We start from the raw sequence: 8883 nt of genomic DNA, 5'->3' as shown, positions 1-8883 counted from the left end.
TGAAAAGATGACTGAAACAACTTCTGTCACATGGCACTGTAAGAATTGCCGTTATCAGATTTGAGCCTTCAATTAATTGTCACATCACTGACGTCAACACTTGACAGAGCTGATTTTCACACAGTATGAGTTTCTTATTCTATGTGGGAATGAGTCTGTACACATGTGCTTAGATGCCTTCATGAAGAAGAAATACCAACAAACACTGGATGGTTTGTGGAGCTAGTTTGTGTTCTACATGAGACTTCTTGATAGAGGATGGGTAGCTGTGGCTTCCGTAAGCATGGGTGAAGGGATCCTTTTAGCTTATGTTTTATGTTCCTATTCCTCACTCAGAGCAGGAAGCCCCTGAGCTCACGATGTGGTTATGCAAGAAGAAAGAGGTTGGTTAGGGCTGTTTCTGGGTGAAGTACGACTTTCTTCTCATTCTTAGGTATTTAAAGTTCCTCAAAAGGCAGAATGTTGCTCAGTTCTCTTTCACCAGGGTTCAATGACAATTTTTATCTTAGAGAATTTGTGCTTATTTTTTCAGTGGGACATCAAAAGATTCTGAGAAATAAAATTGAGAGAAGGTGGTTCTTACAGCAACAGAAAAGCAGGCACAATTCCTCTATGGTGTCCACGTTCCTGCTGCCTCCATCCCCAAATATCAAAGGTCTGGTGGAAAAAAAAGTTGTGATAAGCATTTCTCAGAGAAAAAGATTTCAAGCTATGGCAGGGGAGATTCAGGCTGGACATGAGGAAGTATTACTTTTCAGAAAGGGTGGTCAGGCACTGGAATGGACTGCCCAGGGAGGTGGTGGAGTCACCGACCCTGGGGGTGTTCAAGGAAAGACTGAATGTTGTGTTGAGGGACATGGTTTAGTAGGAGCTATTGGGAATAGGTGAATGGTTGGACTGGGTGATCTTTTAGGTCTTTTCCAACCTTAGTGATTCTATGATTCTATGATTCTAAGATGCAAAAATGTTTTGTAATAGTTGTGATGCTGCTACAAGCCCTGCACAACTGTAACTCATTTTTGAAACAATTCCAGAAAGATTGCTTAATAGCTAAATGAAAGGAAAAGGAGACCTTGAAAATTAACAGTATTTCTACTAAATTATTTTAAAGATGTCCTGGTGCAATTGTGCTAAGGGCTCTTCAGCTGTCTGTATGGATGCCGAGTCATTCTGATGTCAAATGCCTGAAGCCTGCAGGAAATTGCAGGTTTGTTGCTGCTGAGTCACAGTGGTATGAACATCACATTAACATCAGCTGGCACACAGGAAGGACAGATACACACCTCTCACTCCCCATAAGTTTCCTTGTCTCTCATAGAAGATGCCCATGAGAATAACACTTGAGACACCCTCAGACCACGTTTGTTCCTTGGTTGTTTCCTGCACCTCTAATTAAAGCATTATGGTAGTCTGAGAACAAATGAATATTCTGTAGAATGGGTTCATAATGACTTTTGAATGTATTCTGGTATTTGTATTGAAAGTACCCTTTACTGCTGCAGTAAAGTACAAAAGCAGGTCAGAACTGTTACCCATAGTGCTAGCAGCAACACTTATTATGCACGACTGAAGGCATCGCTGACAACAGCCTCCATTCCCATTATACAATACTGTTTTTAGTTTTTCCACCTTCTTTTGAAACACTGAGTTTAAGCCAAAACTTTTCATACTCTGCCCATGCCCCTGCCTGAATTCCTTAATATCTCAGCCAAATAACTCAGCCCTTTCAATGAATGAGACTAGAAACAAAGTGCCATTTTGCTCCTGTCAATACTTTGAGGTCTTTGAAATGCCCAAGCATCGCCCTACTTTGAAGAAGAGATTTTAAGTTAGCAGAGGGATAGTGCTCTTGTCAAGAATGAACCTTCCACCAGGACTCTGAAAAACCTCTCCAGTATTTTCAAAATCTTGCTAAATGGGTCAACTGCAATTCATGAAGATTCAGGAGAGTTGTGAGAAAGCTGATATCTTAGACTTCTTACCTTTCCCTTCTCTAACCAGATATGTAAATGTTTTTCCCACCGGGTTGCTTCAGTCAATAACTTTAGGGGGACACACAAAAAAAACCCCACCAATAGTTTCAGAATCACAGAACGGCTGAGGTTGACAGAGACTTCAGGGTCTATCTGGCCCAACTCCTGCTCAAGCAGGTACACCCAGAGTGGGATGCCCAGGGCCCTAACACATAATGTCATTGGTGCTCATTTTACCCTTTTCCTTTCTAGAGCCAATAAGAAGGACACTGTCCACAGCTCTACTGCACATCCACTTGAATTTCTGTATGGTGATGAGTTTTTTTAGGCTCTGGCATTTCTTTGCAAACTGGAGCACAGACTTTTAATGAGATCAGAGCTGCCTAGCTTTGGGAGCAGCTGTCCCTCTTGAGTAGAAGTTTATTCTCTCCCACGTCAGGATGAGAATGGTTACAGCAAACACTCATCACACTAATGAGGTGCTTTAGCACCTGTTCCACTCTTTGTGTTTATCCTGTTTCTAGGCAGACGTAGCCTGGCAGCAGTACAGTGGCTGTCTCATTATGACAAGGTCAGGTTCCTTTTTGCTGTTTTTGCAATGACTTTTACCTTGAGCTCGTACAGCTAGTGCTCTGTCCTTACACTCAACTGGATCAACCTGCCATATGAAAAAAAAAATTACACTTTTAAATACCAGTGAAAAAGTGGAGATTTGGTAGTTCTTCATTTAAGCAGATTGGGTATCTTTTTTTGTATCCCCTCTGACTCCCATTTGAAAGGACAGTCAGGTATTTGCTGAAGAAGCAAGCAGGTGTCTACAGTGGTGATGAGCCATTATTGAAAGCAGCTACAGGTCAGAGGGAGCAATTTGTGAGCAGGAGTCCGGACTGGATATGGGAAGGAAGAGTCTGCTTATGATACCACAATGAATAAGCTTGGAAAAGGCAGAAGCAAGGCAGGTGTGAACTGGCTCTAAAATGCAGAGAGGAAGATTGGTCAGAAATTACTTCTCAGTAGACCCTGTACTATCAATCCATGCCAATTTTTCTCAACCCATAAAAAGAGTTTGCAGGGGCTCAAGATGATCTAAATAGTAACCCCAGTCATTTAGAGAACTCTCATGTGTTTGACTGTATTTCCTTCTCCAAGTTTGGCAAAATGTAATCTATAGCTTTCAAGTAGTGCTCTTCCAAGAATTCACCTCAAGACTAGAAGCACCAGTACCACGAGTCCTGTAAGAATTTCTTTCTAATGAGATTTTCAACTGTGATGGCAGATTAACAGCATTAAAACACGGCTACAGACAACTGTTGCCAAGGTACTGAAGAATATCAGAGTGAAAATGTGCAAAAATGGTCTGATGTATATTTGAAGTTTTCTTCTGAGGCAGGAAGAAGACTCTTGTTACTTTGTTGCACTTGGTTTTGAGGTACCACCTAGAGATACTGAACATTCATTCCTAGGTCTGTACATTACCTAGGTGATATGCATAACTGATTTGAGAAGAGAATGAGTTGAACTGAATTTGATTGCCGTCTCTACTTACCCTCTCCATCATTCCTTTTCCAAAAGTATTTTAGCAGTTCTGACTTCATTTTAACTTGGAATGAACCACTTGGTGAAATCTGTTATAAAAAGCAATTCTCAACTTCAGCCAACTTTTTTTGAGGAATTCCCTCACTAATTCTCAAAGAATATGAGTTCTGGTGAAAGGTTATAGCTCTGCTAAATAAGTTGAATCATAAGTGGGTTTTAGAGTTTTTTTTTTCTTCTGGGAACAGAACCTGTTTAGATTTGGGGAGAAGAATGTAGGTTTAATATAAGCCTATTAGAGAGCAAGGTTTACTGGTAAATCAGTTGGTTGCTCTACTCTCCTGCTTACTATGCCTTGCAGCATTTCTTCAGTAATGGAGATTTATTCTACACTGAAAGGAAGTAAATTTGCTTGCCTTAATAATATAAAAGGTTCTTATTTGTTGCAAATAGAGTATTTACCATATGAAAGTATTTCACACTTTATTTCAACCTAGAATGATTGCTTCACAGCTTCTTGATGTAAATCGAAAATATGTGAGAATGATGCCACCTAATGTAAATAGAGAGCATAACAACCATTTCCTATGTATTTGATAACACTTAATTCCAGCTGAGATTGAAGGGCTAGAACTTTAGTATCTCTCTTTTTAGCAGTTCTGCCTAATTACGTCCACCTGAGATTTCAGTGGAATGACTGAAAAGGTCTAATTCCTACAGAACTCATTTCTATTCTGGACTTTGTTTAGGTATGTCTTAAATTATTACTTCTTTTTAGAACATGTGAAATATGGAAAATGTTTTGAACAAATTTTGATTTATGTTTATCTGCATGTAGTTCTTCTGAATTCAATCAGATTCATCTGAACTTTTTCAAATTCCACTGGTGGAGGAGACAGGAGGATTTAGTATACATTACCAGCTGAGAAGAAACAAGGGGAAATAACTCAGAGAAAGCCTAAAAGAATAGGACCTGCCATGCAGCCTCCTTAACTATGCTGTTCCTAACTGCATTTGTTAGAGTCTTAGCTGTGATCTTGCCTAATCCAGGCTGTGTACACTTGTGTGCTTGCTTAGTGCCCCTGTTATTTGCACCTATGTGAAGCCTACTCAGATATTGAGTATGTATGAGGTTTGCAAAAATTAGCATTTTCTTCAGTTTCAGCTCTGGCTCAACATAGCACAACATGTGTTATAGATGGAAGAATGAATGATGCAGATTTTTTTTTTCTTTCCATTTCCAGGGGAAAGTTAATTTTAAAGTTCAGTAAGGACAACTAGAGGTAAGGTGATACTGGCTGGTTTGTTTAGCAATAGAGATCAGTGTATTGGTTTGAAGACCAACATACTAGTTCAGCAAAAGGAATCAATGAGTGCTGATTCTAAAACTTTCCACTTCAACTTTGCTTGATGTGTGAGCAGCCTTGTTTTCTCTTAATTCTGCTTCACAAGAAGCACTGGAGACATAATAGACTACTTATTTTTGCATTTCATGAGGTACTAGAATATTAAACGTGTATTGTTTTGGAAATTGCTCATTATGGCCTAATAAGCAGTAGAAATTTGCTGAACTGGGGAAAAACAGCTGAAGCTCAGCTAAAAGTTTCTGTGATGAAGCTGATGGCGGAAAATGGGGATAAAGTATGTGGATGTATGACCACCCTAAATGCAACCATGCATGCCCAGAAAGATATTAGTGTATATCAGTGCATTCTTGGAAAAGAATGAATATATATGCCAATGTATTGCATATGTATATCTTAACTGTTTAAATGCAGAACCTTAACTCTGAGAGAGTTCTCTTGGTTGCCAAGTCATCCAATTCATATCATGATGAATGCTACTTTCTAACACCTCATTAGAGTTAGAGAGTTTTCTTCCCAGATTTTGGATGACATGGTACCTACCTTGAGGAAAGATGTTACGAAAACCTACTCACTATAGAAAGATGAATAATGTTTTAGTCATACAACTTTCATTAAAGCTATTGAAAATGTGCAGTTAATTCTCTGAGTTCAACTCAGAGACAGCCAGCACGGCTTCACCAAAGGAAGGTCATGCCTAACTAATCTTGTGGCCTTCTATGATGGAGTGACGGCATTGGTGGACGAAGGGAAGGCGACCGATGTCATTTACCTGGACCTGAGCAAGGCCTTTGACATGGTCCCCCACCACATCCTCATCTCCAAATTGGAGGGAAGTGGATTTGATGGGTGGACGACCCGATGGATAAGCAATTGGTTGAAAGGCCGCAGACAGAGGGTGGTGGTCAATGGCTCTATGTCCAGGTGGAGGCCAGTAACAAGTGGTATCCCCCAAGGGTCTGTCTTGGGACCGGTGCTCTTTAACATCTTTATTAATGACATCGATGAGGGAATTGAGTGCATCCTCAGCAAGTTTGCTGACGACACCAAGCTGAGTGGTGCGGTTGATACGGTGGAAGGAAGGGATGCCATTCAGAGGGACCTCGACAGGCTGGAGGGCTGGGCTCGGGTGAACCTGATGAGGTTCAACACGGCAAAGTGCAAGGTTTTGCATTTGGGCCGGAAGAACCCCAGGCACCCGTACAGGCTGGGAGGAGCGGTCCTTGAGAGCAGCTCGGCAGAGAAGGACCTGGGGGTCCTGATGGACGAGAGACTGAATATGAGCCAGCAGTGCGCTCTGGCAGCTCAAAAGGCAAATGGGATCCTGGGCTCCATCAGGAGAGGGGTGGCCAGCAGGGACAGGGAGGTGATTGTCCCTCTCTACTCGGCTCTTGTGAGGCCCCATCTGGAGTACTGTGTCCAGGTGTGGAGCCCTCAGTACAAGAAAGACATAGAGATTTTGGAAAGGGTCCAGAGGAGGGCAACTAAGATGATCAGGGGGCTGGAGCACCTCCCCTATGAGGACAGGCTGAGGGAGTTGGGCTTGTTCAGCCTGGAGAAGAGAAGGCTGCGGGGCGACCTCATTGCAGCCTATCAATACCTGAAGGGAACCTACACCCAGGAGGGGAGTAAACTCTTCAAAAGGGCTGATAACAGCAGGACTAGGGGAAATGGTTTTAAGTTGAAGGAGGGAAGATTTAGGTTGGATGTTAGGGGGAAGTTCTTTACTAGGAGAGTGGTTAGGCCCTGGAACGGGCTGCCCAGGGAGGTTGTGGATGCCCCGTCCTTGGACGTGTTTAAGGCCAGGTTGGACGGGGTCCTGGGCAACCTGATCTGAATGTGTATGTTTGGTGGCCCTGCTAGGCAGGGGGGTTGGAACTACATGATCCTTGGGGTCCCTTCCAACCCGGGTGATTCTGTGATTCTGTGAACTTTGAAAACACAAAAGTTACTGTTTATTCCTCTATCTAAGAGCATGAGAATTTTTAACAATCATAGGAACAAGCCTTTCTTTATATAGTAAAAATGCTCTTTATCTGAGTAGAATTATATTAAATGTTTGACATTGCTGTGATATTCTTTGGGTCTTTTGAGAGCATCTTTATAGAAGCACGAAGAAGGATAAAAAGCGAGGTATTCAGATCACTAGGGAGAGGATTTATATGAATAAAAAAATCCAGTCTTGACATAGCTACCAGATAAAAAGGGTGCAGCAATATGAATACATACAAGTACTTAGATGAAAAATGTTCTGAGGCAGTTACACCACTTTTATGTTGTTATTAATTTACTCTGTTAATGTGCATTGTAAGTAGCCTTCGCATTTTTATTGCAAATCCAGACAATTGGACTGCAGTTTATATTTTACTTAAAATATTATTATCATTCAAAGTTCAGCCGACCATGGTAGAAAAGAGATGGCTGGGTTGCCAGACTATAACATCCACGAGAAGAATTTCACTGCACTTATAACACAAAACATGTTTTCTTCTCAGACTGATTGGTCTGGAAAATTCACTTGCAGTTGAAGAATACAAGGCCCAATCCATTTTCAATTCAGTAGAATTTTATTTCTGCTCTTTTGCCTTAATTATATTTTTACATGGATTGATATTCCATCTTCCTTATTTAAGCTCTATAAGGCTAATTTCCTTTTTTTAAATATTTTTATTTTTATTTTTTAGGCATGTCTAGCAGGGGACAAGAATGCTTTCCCACTCACAGTTCAGGTTGCAGAGTTTTGCTCCTGAATGTGTGCCAACTCCAAGACAGGACAAGAAATGGGTGTATGCCATCCTCCACCTGACCTTACTTCTCTTGAAGGGAAATCTGTGTTTGTGAATAGCAAAGGAGATAAAGTAGTAATGGAGTAAATAATCAGGTCTGCACTACATATGCCAAAGTGAGATAAAACGTAAAATGATTTTCTGCTTTCCCTTACTTCTATCAGACCTGAGTTTATGGAGGCTAGAGGAGATGCATTTTTTTCATATAACCATTTAAAGTGCTAAACCATTTCGTTTGGGGAACATTTGTTACTGTCATCATAATCATTTCACTCAAATCCTATAAATACTACTGGATTCCCATTGATGTGACAGATTACGGTGTAATCCCCTAGGACTGAAAGAATATCATCCAAAGAGAGGGGAACCCACACCATCTAAGCAAAATCTGGAGGATATAAAAACTAGGATAAAAATAACTGTAAAATACACCATTTTTACTGAGACATAGATTAAACTAGGTCCTCTGTCTGTCTAGAAAAGTTGCTTATACATGTACTTTATCTGAACCAATGATTTTATAATCAGTTTACATTAAATGGAACAATTCTGACAAGGAAGATTAAGTACCTTTGTCTCTTATTCTTCTTGCAAAAGCAGCCGTTGGACTGACTGTTAGGGGAGACCAGTATATTTAAATCCATTCAGGCACAAGTAGGATTGAAACTTTATCTACTGCACCCTAGATGAGTACTTAACTGAACAAATGAAACATAGACTCTTTTCTGTCTGAACAGCAGAAATAATCTACTGGGAAAAAGGAAATAGGCACCTATGAATGCACATAAACCAAGTGTTCTTTGCATGCAAATAGTGTGAAAGAGCATCTGTTTTCATGGTGGATAGATTTACTGAGGATATAAAAATAAAGGATACTGGAGTAATGGTGCAATAGCACAAAAACATCAAAATGTCCAGCTAATTAGGTTAATAAATCTGGAATCAAATTTCAACCAGTAGAAATACACAAGTTTAAAGTAAGCATAATGACCCAGTATATAATTCCTATTGATTAAAAAATACTAAAAACTGTTCCAGAGATTACCTTAATTTCTCTTCGTTTTAAATCTCCAGATGTAACCTGAGAAAGACTTTAAACGTAACAGCTACAAACATTTCTTTACAAGGAAGTGTATAACATGGACAAATAAGTATTTGTTTAATTTCTTTTACCAATTTATAAGTTTAAATAAAAGTAGTAGACACCAGTAATTCTCCTTTGTGATG

At 40.2% G+C, this 8883-nt stretch overlaps 1 long non-coding RNA gene across 1 annotated transcript; it reads left to right on the top strand.

The window, feature by feature from the left end:
- The first annotated feature begins 4228 nt into the window (after positions 1 to 4228).
- On the top strand, positions 4229 to 7636 carry LOC122183798. The gene is made up of 3 exons (XR_006180366.1): positions 4229 to 4255; positions 4751 to 4789; positions 7555 to 7636. It is a non-coding gene; the product is annotated as an uncharacterized LOC122183798 (long non-coding RNA).
- Positions 7637 to 8883: the final 1247 nt, after the last annotated feature.

This window comes from Lagopus leucura, unplaced genomic scaffold, assembly GCF_019238085.1.
Source record: "Lagopus leucura isolate 7727_CA_CO unplaced genomic scaffold, USGS_WTPT01 Super-Scaffold_73, whole genome shotgun sequence".
In the NCBI taxonomy this organism is placed as follows: Eukaryota; Metazoa; Chordata; class Aves; order Galliformes; family Phasianidae; genus Lagopus; species Lagopus leucura.
Note: the sequence above shows the minus strand (reverse complement) of the source record. Positions and strands in the feature narration are given on the sequence as shown.